This window comes from Carcharodon carcharias, chromosome 19 (assembly GCF_017639515.1).
Source record: "Carcharodon carcharias isolate sCarCar2 chromosome 19, sCarCar2.pri, whole genome shotgun sequence".
In the NCBI taxonomy this organism is placed as follows: domain Eukaryota; kingdom Metazoa; phylum Chordata; class Chondrichthyes; order Lamniformes; family Lamnidae; genus Carcharodon; species Carcharodon carcharias.
The window spans coordinates 29,293,370-29,309,901 of NC_054485.1; the positions used below are offsets into that span (position 1 = coordinate 29,293,370).

A 16,532-nucleotide genomic window follows, 5' to 3' on the forward strand; every position below is an offset into this window, starting at 1 on the left:
ACAATCTGTAATCTCATGGCCTAGCATGTCCTTCACTTTACCCTTACCACCAAGTCCAGGGACTCCCCAGTGAGGAGTGCAGGAGAGCATGTCAGGAACGGTCCCTGTCATGCCTAAAAATAAGGTGCCCACCTTGGGAAAGTTACAACACAAGATATGAACAAGCATTTGACCAAGTGTGGCATCAAGGAGCCCCTGTAAAATAGAAGTCATTGGAAATCAGGGCTAAACTCTCTGCTGGCTGGAGTCTTACCTAGCACAAAGGTTGTAGTTGTTGGAGGCCAATCATCGCAGCTTCAGGACATTGCTGCAGGTGGTCCTCAGGACAGTGTCTTGGGTTCAACTATTTTCAATTAAAGACATTCCCTCCATCATAAAATTAGATGTGGAGATTTTCGCTAATGATTGCACAGAGTTCATTACCATTTGCAACTCCTCAGATACTGAAGCAGTCCGTAACCGCGTATAGCAAGACTTGGACAGTATTCTAGCTTGGGCTCATATGTGGTGAGTAACATTCGTGCCACACAAATGACCAATCTCAAAATGAGAAAGTCTAACCATTTACTGTCTTATTCAGTAGCATTACAATCAGTGAAACCTCCACTATCAACATCCTGTGGGGTTATCATTCACCAAAAACTTAACTGGACCAGCCATATACTATGGCTACAAGAGCAGGTCAGCAACTGGAGCAATAGCATGCTTCCTGACTTCTCAATCCCGTCCATCACCTGTAAAGTACATGTTAGGAGTGTAATGTTATACTCTCTGCTTGCCTGGATGAGTGTAGCTTCAATAACACTCATGGAGCTTGACATCACCCAGGACAAAGCAGCATGTTTGATAGACATCCCAACCTCCACCTTAAGCATTCACTCCCTCAACTACAATTGCATTGTGTCTGCAATGTGTACTACATCCAAGGTGCACTGCAGCAACTTGCCAAGGCTCCTTTGACAGCATCTTTGAAAACTGTGACCTCTACCACCTAGAAGGACAAGGGCTGAAGGCGCATGGGAGCATCAACACCTGCAAGGTCCCCTCCAAGTAATAAACTATGATAACTTGGAAATAAGTGATTGTTCCTTCATCATTGCTGTGAAGAAATCTTGGAACTCTCTAACAGCACTGTGTACATTACATGGGCTGCAATGGTTTAAGAAGGTGGCTCAGCACCACTTTCCCAAGGCCAATCAGGGACGGCAGTACATGCTGAACATTCCAATGATGTTCACATCGTTTGAATGAATAAAAAAAATCTTATACTCTTAAAATTATGTAATGAAATTGTACTTATACTAATAAACTTATTTCATTTTATAGAAAATAAACCTATTGTTAGTTTAATTCTTGAATATCAATTATTCGGGAAACTGTTGGATGTTAAGTGTGCTCGCTAAAGTAGGGGAATATATATCTTATATAATTTCAATCACGTATTATTAATTCATTGTCCCATCCTGCTAGGCTTAATAGCCACAATACTCTTCAAGCCAGTTTGCACAGGGTTTGGGGGATGAACTTCTTTGGGCTTCTCCCGATCTTCCACCATAATTTCAGCGAAAGATCAGTAGAAACCCTGGAGCATTACATAAATGGTAACTATTTCTTCAGGGGCCTGGAGATCACCCCCTAGGAATTTCCAGGGCTTCATCTTTAATTCAAGTGTGTCTATGTATTCTGAAGTTTGCAATGTCACACTTTAACTTGAAGGTTGACTTTAAGAACATAAAGTGCAGAATGAGAAAATGTCTTTTGGTCCCTTAAGTCACTTTTTCCACAAGTCATTCACAAATTATAAATCATGGACTCTACCCAACCTAGCCACTGGCACAGGCAAGCCAGCATGTATCAGTGCTGGTCCCCAGCCTGGATAAATGGGGAGGGTGAATAACAGGCTTTTAAGGAAATCAGGGAGGAAATAACGGATGCTCTGAGGATCATTTTCCAATCCTCACTAGAGATAAGCGAGGTACCAGAGGATTAGAGATCTGCGGACGTTGTACCATTATTTAAAAAGGGTGCAAGGAATAGGACAGAAAATTATAAGCCAGTCAGTCTGATTTCCATGGTGGGCAAATGATTGGAATCAATTCTGAGAGACAGGATAAACTGTCACTTAGAAAGGCACACATTGACCAGGGATAGTCAGCGTGGCTTTGTTTGGGGAAGATCGTGTCTTACTAAATAGATCAATATTTTTGAGTAAGTAACAAGGAGGGTTGATGAGGGTAGTGTAGTGGATGTTATCTACATAGATTTTAGTCAGGTATTTGAAAATTCCCACATGGCAGACTGGTCAGAAAAGTGAGATCCCATGGGATACAGGGGAATGTGGCAAGTTGGATTCAAAATTGACTCAACGACAGGAAACAAAGGGCAATGGTCGATGAAGGTTTTAGCAAATAGGATGCAGTTTCCAGTGGCATTCCACAGGACAGTGTTGGGGCCCCTACTTTTTGTTGTATATATTAATGATTTGGACTTCAATACCAGAAGCATGATCAGGAAATTTGCAGATGGCACAAAAATTGGCCAAATACATAGTGAAAGGGATAGTTGTTGTCTCCAGAATGATATCTATGCCTTGGTCGAGTGGGCGGAAAAGTGGAAAATGGAATTCAATTCAGAGAAGTGTGAAGTAATGCATTTGTGGAGGGCAAACAAAGCAAGGGAATACTCCATAAATGAGAGGATATTGAGAGGGGTTAAGGAAGTGAGAAACCTTGGAGTGCATGTCCACAGGTACCTGATTGTGGCAGGACAGGTAGATAAGGTAGCAAAGAAAACATATGGAATGCTTTCCTTTATTGGGCTAGGTATTGAATACAAAAGCAGGGATGTAATGCTGGAACTGGACAAAATGCCGATTAGGCCACCACTGGAATTTTGTGTACAGTTCTGGTCACCACATTACACGAAGGACATAATTGCTCTGGAGAGAATTCAGAGGAGATTCACAAAAATGTTGCCAGGGCTTGAAAATTGCAGCTATGGGGAAAGATTGGAAGGGCAAGGGTTGTTTTCCTTAGAACAGAGGGGGCTGAGGGGTGACCTAATTGAGGTTTACAAAATTATGAGGGGCCTAGATAGGGTTGATAGGAAAGAGCTGTTCCCCCCTAGCTGAGGGGTCAATTACCAGGGGGCATAGATTTAAGGTGATTGGTAGAAGGATTAGAGGAGACATGAGGAAAAGCTTTTTCACCCCGAGGGTAGTGGGTGCCTGGAATTCACTGCCTGAATTGGTGGTTGAGGTTGAAACACTCAACTCATTTAAAAGGTACCTGGATCTGCACCTGAAGTGCTGTAACCTGCAGGGCTACGGACCAGTGCTTGAAAGTGGGATTGAAATGAACGGCTACTTCCTTTTTCTCTCTTTTTTGAATGGCTTAGGCATGATGGGCGAGTATCCTCTATCTGCACTGTAGCTTTTCTATGGTTCTAGCAGGAAGGCTATCCAGCTGTAAAACCATCTGCCGAATCCAAAAATTATGATTGATATGAAAAACTTGTGGTGACCCCATGTAACATGGGAAAAGCTGAAAGAGGAACTAACCAACCAGATATCATGGACTCTACTCAAATTATTTGATGTCATGTTAGAGATAGTTCCAAAATGCCTACACTCTAAACAGTTATTGTCGAACACACTTTAACTGGTGATGACTGAAATATATCAGCAACTGTACGTAAACCTTTCTCTGAGACCTAGAGTAATTGAACAACTCAGAATAGATCTGTCTTGCCTTTAAACGGTGAGAGAATATTGCAAAATCCTGGAACTCCTTCCCTAACAGCACTGTGGGCGTACCTACAGCACATGGACTGCTGCGGTTCAAGAAGGCTACTCACCACCACCTTCTCAAGGGCAATTAAGAATAGGCAATAAATGCTGGCTTAGCCAGTGATGCCCACTTCCCATGAAATAATTTTTTAAAAAATCTGTCTAAAACAAAATATGACTTTGTCATTTAAGATAACATTTTGGAATATTGCAGTATTTTTATTTTCAGGACATCAGTTGTAGAATGATGCCTTAACTTTCTACTGCTTCCAGCACCACTTGCATGCTAGTATTGGCCTTGAAAGTGGTTGGGGAGCTATTGGTATAATTCAATAATAATGGTTATAGCATCTTCAATGGGAACAATGGGCTACTTTAAAGGAATTGTTTCTGTACAATCAAGGTATGTTCTTATGAGGGGGAAAGATCAGACAAAGCCAGAGCTCTCTGGAATATTAATGAGATAGAGAGTAAGATAAAGCAGAAAAAGGATGTGAATGACCGATGCCAGATTGATGATGCAAGTGAGAACCAGGCTGAATATGAAAGTTCACAGTGGAAAAATGTAATAAGAGAAGCAAAGAGAATGTATGAGAAGAGACTGGCAGCAAACCTAAAAAGGAGTGCAAAAGCCTTTGGCATATAAATATTAAAAAGGACAGTAAAGGAGAGCTGGGGCTGGTAGGAATCAATAAGAGAAATTACATATGGAGGCAGAGGGCATGGCTGAGATACTAAATGAATACTTTGCATCCATCTTTACCAAGGAAAAAGGTGCTGCCAAGCTGATAATGAAAGTGTAGATAGTTGAGATACTGGATGGCTAAAAATTGATAAAGAAGAATTATTAGAAACAATGCCTCTACTTAAGACCAATAAGTCACCAGGACAGGATGAGATGCAGTGGTTCAAGAACACAGCTCACCACCACATTCTCAAGGGAAATTAGGGATAGGCAATAAATGCTGGCCTAGCCAGTGATGCCCACATCCCATAAATGAATAAAACAAAATCAGGGGATACTTTTTTCTTATTTATTTGTTTACGGGTTGTGAGCACCGCAGGCTAGACCAGTATTATTGTCCATCACTTACTGTCCTTGAGAAGGTAGTGATAAGTCCACTGCTTGAACCGTTGCAGTCCATATGTGTAGGTACATCCACAGTGCTGTTAGGAAGGGAGTTCCAGCATTTTGATCCAGCGACAGTGGAGGAACGGCAATGTAGTTCCAAGTCAATATGGTGTGTGGCTGGTAAGGGAACTGGCAGGTGATGGTGACCCCACGCATCTGCTTAATTGTCCTTCTGGGTGGTAGAGGTCAGTATGGAAGTAAGAGTGGAAGTTGCATTGGTTCTCCTTAGATAGAGGGCTGGTGCCAGAGGACTGGCTGATTGCACATGTTGCAACCTTATTCAAAAAATAGGTTTAAGGATAAGTCAAGCAACTACATGTCAGTCAGATTAATCACAGCCAAGGGAAATCTTTTAGAAACAATTGTTTGGGACAAAATTATCAATTGCTTGGACAAATGTGGGTTTTTTAAGGAAAAGCGGAAAAAATATTTTGAAGACAAATTGTTAAATTTAATTTGTTGAAGGCCTTTCTTGATTTATATTAATCACCACCTAGATTTTGGTAAGTAGAGCACAATTTCAAAATTTGCATATGATACAAAAATTAGAATTAATGGGTGCTGTGAAGAAGATGGTGATAGCCTTCAAGAGGACATAAACAAGCTGATGGAATGAATGGACACATAGCAGATGAAATTTAATTCAGAGAAGTGTGGAGTGATACATTTTGAGAGGAAGCTTGAGGAGAGGCAATCTAAAATAAAGGATATAATTCTCAAAAGGGCACAGGAGCAGAGGGACCTCGTGGTATATGTGCATAAATCATTGAAGGTGGCAGGGCAGGTTGACAAAGCGGTTAACAATGCACATGGGGTCTCAGGCTTTATAAATAGAAGCGTAGAATACAAAAGCAAGGAAGTTATGGTTAAGCTTTATAAAACATAAGTTCAGCCTCAAATGGAGTATTATGTCCAATTCACGTTATGAAGGCATGAAAGAGATTGAAGTAAAGATTTACGACAATGGTTGCAGGGATGTGGGACTTCAGTTATTGGATAAATTGGAGAAGCAGGGGCTGTAGTCCTAAGAGAAGACAAGGTTGAGAGGAGATTTGATAGAAGTGTTCAAAGTCATGAGGAGTTTGGATGGAGTGGGGTCAACACCAGAGGACACCAATTTAAGGTGAGTGGCAAAAGAACCAAAGGTGACGCAAGGTAAATCTTTTTTACACAGCAAGTGGTTAGGATCTGGAATGTGCTGTCTGAGATTGAGGTGGAGCGAGAGTCAATCATGGCTTTCAAGAGAATTGGATAATTGTCAAAAGAGAAGAAGTATGCAGAGCTACCAGGAAAGGGTAGGGAAGTGGAACAAGCTGTGTTGCTCTTGCAGAGAGTTGGCATGGGCACAAAGGGCTGAATGGCCTTTACATTCTATATGACTCTGGGCTGAATTTTCCCAGAATTGCACTAAGTACGGTAGGGGGTGGATAAAATGGAGTTCTGCCGCTGATGAAAATGGTGGGTTTTCATGGCATATCGTCCCGAGCCCGCCTCATTATATATTCACTCCTGCAAAACACGCCGTTTCCATGGTGGGCAGCCTCTCATTTGCCCGCTCGCTATCACCCCGCTGTTGCATTATGCCAGCTGCCATCTTTAAAAGGCAGCCGCCAGCAAAGCGCTCATCGCCACCAGCTCATCACCGCTGCCTGGGAGACATGGCCAGCAAAAGCAAAAAGACTGCAGCCCCCCGCTTCAACGTTGGGTCCCTCGAGCAACTGCCGGATGCCGTGGGAGGCCTGCCGGGATGTGCTCTACCCCCGCTTAGGCCGCAGGATGGGCAGCAATGTCACCAACCTGGCTTGGGAGGCGGTGGCAGCGGTGGTCAGCGCTAAAGCCTTGCAGAGGAGAACAGCCACCCAGTGCTGCAAAAGGATGAATGGTCTCCTCCGTTCCACCTGGGTAAGTCACTCTTTTCGTCACTCCCAACTCACACACTCACAAACCCATCACACATCCACAGGGCCCTCACTCACTGCCAGCTCAGGGGACATCACCAATCACTTTTTCACGCACACCATCATTATCTTCATCCCGTCCGTGGGACCACTCACCACCCACACAGGCCAGGCATACTTATCATCTGATACTTTCTCCCCATCTCTATCCATGCAGGACAAACTGACTCACAACAGGAGGGAAAGGTTGCAGACAGGTGGCAGGATGCCGGAATTCAAAGTTCTCACAGGATTTATAAACAGAGCCATCCAGCTGGCCGGCAATGACTGGGACCAGTCCTGTGCTAACAGCGAGGTTGGCGCTGCTCTACCAAGTGAGAATCCAGCACTGCAACATCCATCAGACAACCATGTCGTGAGTGATATGTCCTCTTTCACAGTCACTGCTATGCACTAATTATCTCCCCTTGCTTTTGCAAGAACATCTGGGAAGCAGCCGACGGAGTCCATGACCCAGGACCTCCAAGCAAGCTCTGAAGAAACCTCTAAAGAGGAATCTGAAGGCACCCTCCCTGAAGTCCCGTCACAACGCTCACCCACACCCTCCACCAGTGCAGAGACACACACCTCGGTGGGACCTAGCTTTAGAATAGCCTCGGGATCACAATCTGGTGAGCACATCGTATTTTCTGATCCACAGCAGGTGGAGGCAGGGACTTTCCAGGTCCCTGACACTCGGAGGATTGCTGGAGGACAGAACGTTGCTGAGTCCGAGTCAGATGACGAGCCTATGGGCTTGGCCATGTGACAGTTGCTGGAGCCGCAAAGGCAAGCTAGGGAGCAACATGAAGGGACGTCCGCCGCACTCCTCAGATTGCAAAAAACGATGGAGGAGTCCGTCCGTCTTCAGTCTGGGGTGATAGCACCAGCATTGCAACACACTGAGGTCAACACTGGCAGGATGGTGGCCACCATGACATCACTCCTGCACTGCTGCACGGGCTTAACTCCATTGCTGATGCAATAGTTGGCCTCCAACAGTGTGTGCGTGAGAGGGGTGTTGGGCAGCTTGATCTCACTCCAGCTACCCCTTCTACTCAAGGAGTCAGCTAGGGATTCTCAGGCACCCATAGGGAGGAGGATCAGCAGGTACATGCTCCAGGGCCATCCAACCGGGTGACTCTGGGAGTGGCCGGCCCATCTGACTCCCCTCTTCCTGTGACCTCCGCAGATCCAGCTTCACAGGCCGAGGAGGGTGCCATTGCCACACGGCAGGACCCCAAAAGCATACCTGGGCCCTCCATGTCTCAGCCCTCCAGAGGACACCAGCCAAAGTCATCACAGACAGGGTGTCACAGTCAGCAGGTTGACTCCAACTCCGCTGTGGATGTGCGGGGAGCACCAAGACATAGCAGCAGGGTTAGGAAAGTTAAGGAGAATTAGTTGCACAGCCTGGACACAGGTATTAATCATTTGTACCATACTGTTCACAATTGTCAATAAACTTCCACGAATATCTCCCTGCCTATGGCTCCTTGTTCTGATGAGCAGTGTTCTTGTCACTCAGATGCACAAGATAAAAGGCAGGTGTCTCATTCTTGGCCCTCTTCCCTGTGATCTCTGCGGCCTTCAGACCACAGTGGTGGTTCAGCCTCACACTCCCTGGAAACATTACTGATGTCTGCAACTCGGCAGTTTTGGTCATTGCTGCCAGAATGCAGTGGGCAGGCACCACAGAGTTCTTTCATTCTCTCTGTGTGCTCTCAGTAAATTTAAAGAGGGGCTGGCCCCCATCACACCAGCATCTGTGACCAGTGACGCTGTGCACCATCTTCTGAAGGGCTGAGGGGCTGAGGTGCTGAAGGCGGACACAGCATCAGATGCAGCTAAAGTTTCATGGCTGCGTTTCTGATATAGCCGTGATCATGGAGCGCAAGTGAGCTGCCCTCGGCTAGACAGGAGTAAGGCATTCTCAGAGCCTATATGAAGATCTATGGAGTGTCCTCGCTGCATGTTGTCATCATCCTCCTGTGATTGAACGACTATTAGGGCCTCCACTGCATCTCCATGACAGGATCATTCTCACAGAGGGTATTGGCACTGCCATAAGCCAGACTGGAGTGAAATGTTCACAACTACGATGTGAGGATCTAAGAGGACACCTCACTGCATGTTGTCATCATCCTCCACAAATCTGGCAGCTATAAGGGCCTCCTGAGTGTGCCTGCCTTGTCTAGCCAGTGCGAGAGCCTCATCTGCGTCGTCGTCACCACCGAGGACCCCCTCATCCTCACCCTCATCCCTGTTAGCATCCTCCTCATCAGAGGAGACATACAGCTCCTCCATCTCCTCCTCAGCCAGCTCCTCACCCCGTGGCAATGCCAGGTTGTAAAGGGCACAGCAGACGATGACTATGCATGACACCCTCTGTGGACTGTATTGCAGGGCTCCACCAGACCGGTCCAGGGACCGGAACTGCATTTTCAGCATCCCGAAGGTCTGCTCCACCAAGTTGCGAGTTGCAGCATGAATCTCATTACAGTCTGAGGCTGCCGCACGGGTGTCATCAGCCACGGCCTCTGTGGGTAGCCCTTGTTCCCAAGTAGCCGACCATACAGCCTCTGTGGACCCTGGAAGACTGCAGCGATCTGCAAGCAACTCAGGATGTAGGCATGCGCATACCTGCAGGATGCATTTCTGGTGATCACATACCAGCTGCAAATTTAGTGAGTGGAAGCCCTTGCAGTTGATGAAATCCACTGAGTGTAGCGATGGAGACCTGAATGCCACATGAGTGCAATCAATCGCACCCTGCACCAGAGGAATCCCGAGATCAGGGCGAATCCAATGGCCCTTGCATCCTGGCTGTCCCAGTCCTGGGCAAAATGCACAACGTTGTGTGCCATGGAGAAGATGGCATCTGTGACCTAATTTGTGGGTGGCAGATTGTGAAATGCCACAGAGGTCACCTGTGGAGCCTAGAAAGGAGCCACTGGCAGTGGATGCCCTCCATGTCCTGCAGTAAGTGGCAGATGTGAGCCACCAGGTCCCTAGACATGCACAGTCATCAGCAACACTGGTTCTCAGTCATCTGCAGGAATAACAGGTGGTGTCGATAGACCCTGGGTGTCGCTAGGCGCCAATCAGACACAGCTCGCTGTCGCTCTTCATGAGATTGCTGCTCCTGCCTTTGCACAGCCAGGAGCCTCAGTCATTCACTCCTCCGTCTTCTACTGTCTCTGTAGGCCATCAGGCATACAGCGAGGTCACCAGGATCCATGATCCTGGCGTGGTCCTCCTACAGCATGAAAGAGAGAGAGACGTGGTTATCATGGCTGTACTTAGCACCTTTCCTGGTCCTGTGTGACTGCCCCTTAATGCTTCCCAGAGAGTGCTGGTCACCCTTCAGATGACCATAGATGAGGGCACTGCATGGCTGCCCTGTCAACTTGCGACATGGGGGACACTGGTCCAAAGCAGGATGCTGAGATTGCAAGGGGCTGTGAGTACCTCCAGCAGTGACTGCTACATGGCCAGTGTTGGTGAGGAGATTGTACAATGTGTGCAGCCCAACTGCTAAGCGGTCCAATAAAGTGGTGTTGGACTCAAAGTCTGTGCCGGAGGGGTGGGGAGGTAAGGTATGGAGTGCTTGGTGGCCCTTTGGTGCCTCCGCGATGCTTGCATGGGCGGGCAGGCTAGGAGCCCGACCCCAATCATATCACTGTGGCTGCACCTGATCTGTCTCAGTTGCAGAGACACGGTCAGTTTATACAAGTGTTCTTAACATGTGGCCACTTTCCTCGCATACCCTAATCCCCAACCTGTGCGCAGGATGCAGCGCCAGGGCAGCACTTGATATCCGCCCTACTCAACAGTCAGGCTGGCCAGCACTTGCCCCCGGACAACCCCACCCCTCAGCACTCGCCTGCGGGACCAGGCATTAGTCTAACCCCCACCGCCACCACCCCCCCCTCCCCCCGCACCCCTGAGGCCTTCAAACAACAGGCGAGTTGTGGAGAACACTGCTGCTCACTTACCTCAGTTCCCCCAAAGTGAAGGCTGCCAAGTGCACGTCACCTGTGTGCTGTTGTGAAATATGTTGGCGTGCTTTCCCGCTGATGTGGACAGATGATGCGATGGGTTTCCAATAACCTGGGAGGTTGGCCTTTTAATTATATGCTAATGAATTACAGTTAGCTCCCCGCCGATCGATGGCAGGAAACATGGCCCACCATTGGAGGGCTGAGCGGAAGATTGCAACCTGCCTTCACGCCGTTGTGAAGTGGGTCCCGACATATTTTCCACACACACCACCTATCACGCTCGCTGCCAGTGGGCTCGGAAAATTCTGCCTTCTATGATTCAACAAGCCGCATTATTCCCTAAAAAGGAAAGAAATGTTAATGTCTATTTTCATATATTTTGTTTATGGAATTTGCTTTAACTCAACTAATCTTTCAAAATTAGTCAGGACTTTCTTGTTTCTATTGTAGTTAATGTAAGCATGTAGGCCACATGTGGGTGAATCTGAGCAGAAAAATTGGAGAACTTCTGCCTCTGCGAAGGCAAAAGTTCTGGATTCACACATGAGTCATTTGGCTGCTGCGATGCAAGGCTGCGGGGTGGAGGGATGTCATGGGTTTCTATGGAAGAGCAGCTAGATGGGTTGAATCATCTCCTTCACCTTCACTGATCTTGGTGGCAGCATCTGAAAGCATAGCATTAGTTTACAAGTATGTTGATGACACCCAGCTCTACCTCCCCACTATGTCTCTGACTCTTCCATTGTCACTGAATTATTTGACAGCTTCTCCGACATTCAGTACTGGCTGAGCATAAATTTCATCCAATTAAATATTGGGAAGACTGAAGCCACTGTCTTGAGCTCCCCCCTCCAAACTCAGTCTCCTAGACACCAACTCCATCCTTCACCCAGGCAACCACCTGAGACTAAGCCAGATTGTTTGCAACCTTGGTGCCATTCTTGACCCCTCAGAGGTGCTTCTGCCCACATAACCACCTCATGTACTAAGATTTTCTATTTTCACCTCCCTAATATCATCCGACTTCGCCTCTTTGTGAACAGCATGAATTTGTTGCGAAGTTTCTTGCTGGGGATGATGGCAATCTCCTCGCTGACCCTTTTGTTGGTGTGGTAGTCATTGCCTAGGCGGGTGTAGTATTTCTCGATGATCACTCGGGCGGCTTTCTTGACCGTCTTCGTCCTGACATGACCCATATTGGATTCCATCCGAGAGAAGAGAGCGGTGGCTGCTGGAAGCGGCTCTATGAGGACCCCAGCCTAACCAGTTAATGTCATGTCAAATCCGTTCCATAACATTATCTGTGGAACTTTGCAATGTGCTGCATGTCCACAAACTAGTTTCTTTTGTAACCAAATCATTGAAACATAGAAAGCAATCCACATAAAAGCATATTTGATTCAAACGTAGCAACTCTCAGATTCCATTCCTTCATTCTCATTCTATAGAATTCCTAATTCAAGAAGAACATTCATCTTTCTGGCCCATACAGTTAAAGATTTCCTAATAATCCTTTTTAATACTCTGCAATTAAATAAAATAAATCAACTTTTACATCTTGTTGTCCCACATTATTTAAGTTGAAATGCTAATGTATAAAAATGTTCTGCTGAATGTTTTTGGTTTAAATTCCATTACCAGATGAATGATTAAATAATTGTGGTACAATACAAAGATTTCAAAATTGCTTATTTTCCTACATTTTGAATAAAGTCAATCCAAGTATTCATTGCCAAGCTGTTCTGGTCATATTTTTAAAATCAGGATTTAATTGTGATGTGTTATTTTTCTATATAAGATGTTGCAACAATTTCCTTCAAATTTGCCCCCCTTTCTTCCTGACCAGATGATTACCAGCCTTTTAGTACCTTGTGTAAGTGACCATTCTCCACGTTTGAGCCTGCATAGTGAGTGCCAGCAGACTAATGAATCATAGGAGACGGGGGCATTAATTCTGTTGATTCGCTGTCCATGCTTTTCAAGTGGGATCACAGGACAAGAAATAGGAAAGGTTCTCTGCTTTGGAAACAAAGGAGGAAGCCATTTGGATCCCTGAGCCTGTTTCACCATTAAATTAGATCCATGGCTGATCTGTATGTTAACTCTACAACCTTTCTAGGCTCCATTTTCTTTTACCCCCTTGTCTAACAAAAATCTATCAGTATGCATTTTAAGATTATTAATTGATCTCGTATCTACTGCTTTCTGTGGGAGAGAGTTCCACACTTCTACTGCTCCTTGCATGAAGAAGTGTTACATTTCTTTCCTCCTTGCCTTCTTAGACCAGGAACATTGAAGCCAAACGTGCTTCCCTCCTTCACTGTATTATTTGACATCAGCTATCTCAATACAAACCAAGGTCTAACTTGGCACCTTCCAGTCTATATAGCAACATACTACATCATGAACTATATTTAACGCTGAGCTTCCAGAGCAGCCATGTTACTGTAATTTAAGAAAATAAAGAGGATGATTTTCTGCCTGTCAGTAATTATTGTCATGCAGTAAAAGTTTTGGTTTATCATTCTAGAAAAGGAGTCCCATTTTATGATATGGTTTACAATGATGGTAACAGTACTTCGTAAGGAACTTGAAAACAACAGTTAATGGTGACCGGGTCCAATTACTTATACCAACCAGTGGTTTCTTAACAGTCATGTGATGTGCACACACAGAGGTACATAGTGCAATATGTAGGCCTGAACAATAACGTTATACTTCATCAGGCATACCCGGAGCAGCACTAAACACAGCCTTTAGGCCTATCGCTTTTCCTAGCCGTGTGACACCAGCTCCCATCTGATCCTAGACCTCCCGAATGCTATTGTTTCTTTGCTGGATTTCTGTTAACCATTTCTTTTTTGGACTTCTGCCAGATCCTTTTGGTCAGTGAAGATGGTTATCACCACTTGTTATTTCCTCTCAACCCTGCTCCCTGAATGTCACGACCCACTTAGACAGTACCTCGTTTATCATGAGACTGACCTCGATTTCAGTAAAATGCGCTGTCCATGTTTTCTGCTCAGTTCAATTGCAATATCTAATCCCCACATTGAAAATACCATTGGTTTGGGAGTTCAAGAAGTGCAGCTGCTATTGGTTAACCTATGATTATCATGTCCGCATTCTGATTCATTGATTAACATGCGTACCGAATGTACTGATTAAAAAACATCACAGTCCGGTGTCCTTGGTCACATAGTCTACATGGTCCAATCTACTGACATCTCTGTGGAAATCATCAAACCATCAGTAAGTGCGGTTAAGCTACTGTGGGACAGAGATCAATGGTAACTGCTGAACAGTCAAGAAGACTTAATGAACAGTAAACTGGACAATGGCAGCATCCCCCACATTTCCTGAGATATGCAAGGTGAGGGGAACTGGTTGTAAAGCCAGATGGACAGTAGCAAATTAGTCCTGAATTCCTGAGCTTCAATATAGTGATGTGCTAACAAAAAAAGGAGACGCATCAAAATGGTGATGACCGGTTTAGAGTAGCTTTCAGCATTGGGCTGTAACATGCAATGCAAATTATTCCTTATTATTCTGAGAAGGATCTAAGAATGAAAGACCTGAGTAAACTTTTCCTACACTAGAACCAGTGGCCCTGTTCATCACTGCACCTTAGATAATTGTTTTGTTAACATTGGACTGGTGGTTGATTTTAGTCAACTGCTTGATGGGGTTGTTTTGAAAGCTCTGCAATAGTTGCATTAGTTAACGCTTCTTGTGGTTTACTCTGAACTTGGTCTTATGACTGCTTATAGTCATAGTGAAATGTTTCCAGGGAATGGTGATTCAGTCTCAGCTGCTGACATCAATCATGTGACCACAGTGAGGGGAGATTGAGGAGAGGAAAGGGTGGTTTATAATCCTCAAGTTTCCTTTCCTGGTTTAATTGGGTGTGAAAATACCAATCCTTGTCCCCTCATGTGATCTGTGTCGTGACTGGGATTTGGTAGATTGCGAAACATTAATAAAATTGAATATAGGGGGCTCATCCTCCTCTTTGCAACAGACTTTTGAAAGGCAGAACTTCCACTCATCATTCATCCACCCAATCCTGGTCCAGGCTCATCCTGCATGGCTGACATTCCTACTGTCAACAAGCAGCATGCTGGTGCAAAGGCTGATAATCCCCTCAACGCAGCATACAATAGAAGAAGCAAGCCTTGGGTCAGAACCACTCCAAAGATTTGATTGAAGGCGCTGCCTCTTGAAACCCTCCACCAAATCCAAGCCTCTGTGGCTAACTGCAGAGAGGAAGCTGCCAAGGCTTTCAGAGAAATTTGGGGCTTTACTATTGCTTTCTAAGGCCTACTGCCACCTTCCACATGGCAATCCTAGGAAATGGCATAAAGTAGAAAAGTCAGGGCAGCCTGACCTCGGATCCCATCGTTTTTTGCATGCGGCAGATGGGGATGGTATAGCCAGCAGCAGTTCTGGGGTGGCAGGAGGGAATCCCAGTTGGGTTGCTAAGGCAGTGACAGGCTTTAACTCTCAAACTCTTACATTTTCATCATGATCCCACCCAACATCAGGTGGGAGTTTTCATCTGACAATGAGAACAGTAAGAAATAAAACTTACACCTTTGTAATATATGTTTAATAGTCATTTGAACTGAAATTACCAATGTATTATGATTAGTATTGGGTTCAAGTCCCAATGGCCAAAACTTGAACACACTATCTTGGTTGGCATTTCAGTGCTGAGGGAGTGCTTCATGGTTTTCAGATAAAACATTAAACCAAGGCCTCAATTGTCTTTTCAGGTAAATGCAAGAGATCCCACATAAAGAGGGGGGAGCATCTTGGACGACAATCTTGCCTTAGGCTAGATCACCAAAGCAGATTAACTGACCATTCACGTCATTAATGGTTTACAAGAGCCTTTCCCTGAACAAATTCAATGTCACAGGAGAGAATTAACGGTAGAAACCCGATATATAGTTCAAATAAGTGAGGTGGCATAACCCCCAGAAACTCATTGTTGGATTGGATCTTAACCTGCTGTTCTCCGAAACCGCACAGTACATCAGTGGGAGCATGGTGAGCAGGAATGCTCTTCTGGGCCATACAAAGAAACCTTGAACCTCCCTTGCCCCAGGCTACTCACATGCACCACCCGCAATTGCCTACTAATCTCTGGTCCACAGTACTGCAAACTATTCTGCTGAGATCCCAGCAGCAGTGTCTTGCCACCCAAAATCCCATTCCTGCCCACCAGCCAGGTAGTGCCTTTCACCAGGTGGTCAACAAAGGCTTAAAGCCAGCTGGCCTTTGCACTGACGACAGCATACATGATCATCAGCCATCTTGGACCCTCATCAGCTCATCAATGCCAGATGGATTTAAGATTGACCCCCTAAGTATTGGAAATCCCATGCATACAGTGCAATATTTTCCAAGCTATTTAAAGGTTTTCCCAGTGTGTGCTGAAAGTCAGAGAATTATACCTCAAAAATAATTCACTGGTTTTCAATCAATTTGAAACTGCCAAATAATGTGAAGGTGCTATATCAATGCAATGAATTGCGTTACGTAAATAAGATGCTGAGACTCAAAGTAAGTTGCATGATGCTGTGCAACACCAGGATGTCACCACTAGGTCACCTGTAGAAGGCTTGGGTTTTAATGAAGTGTCAAACACCCACCACTATCCTTTGCCA

At 45.4% G+C, this 16,532-nt stretch overlaps 1 long non-coding RNA gene across 1 annotated transcript in view; it reads right to left on the reverse strand.

Annotated features, from left to right (window-relative positions):
- Positions 1–11,125: 11,125 nt before the first annotated feature.
- The window catches only part of LOC121291893, an 82,394-nt gene continuing 76,987 nt past the window's right edge, over positions 11,126–16,532 (reverse strand). The window contains exon 3 of the long non-coding RNA XR_005946109.1: positions 11,126–11,199. This is a non-coding gene — a long non-coding RNA (uncharacterized LOC121291893). The remainder of the gene's footprint in view (positions 11,200–16,532) is intronic.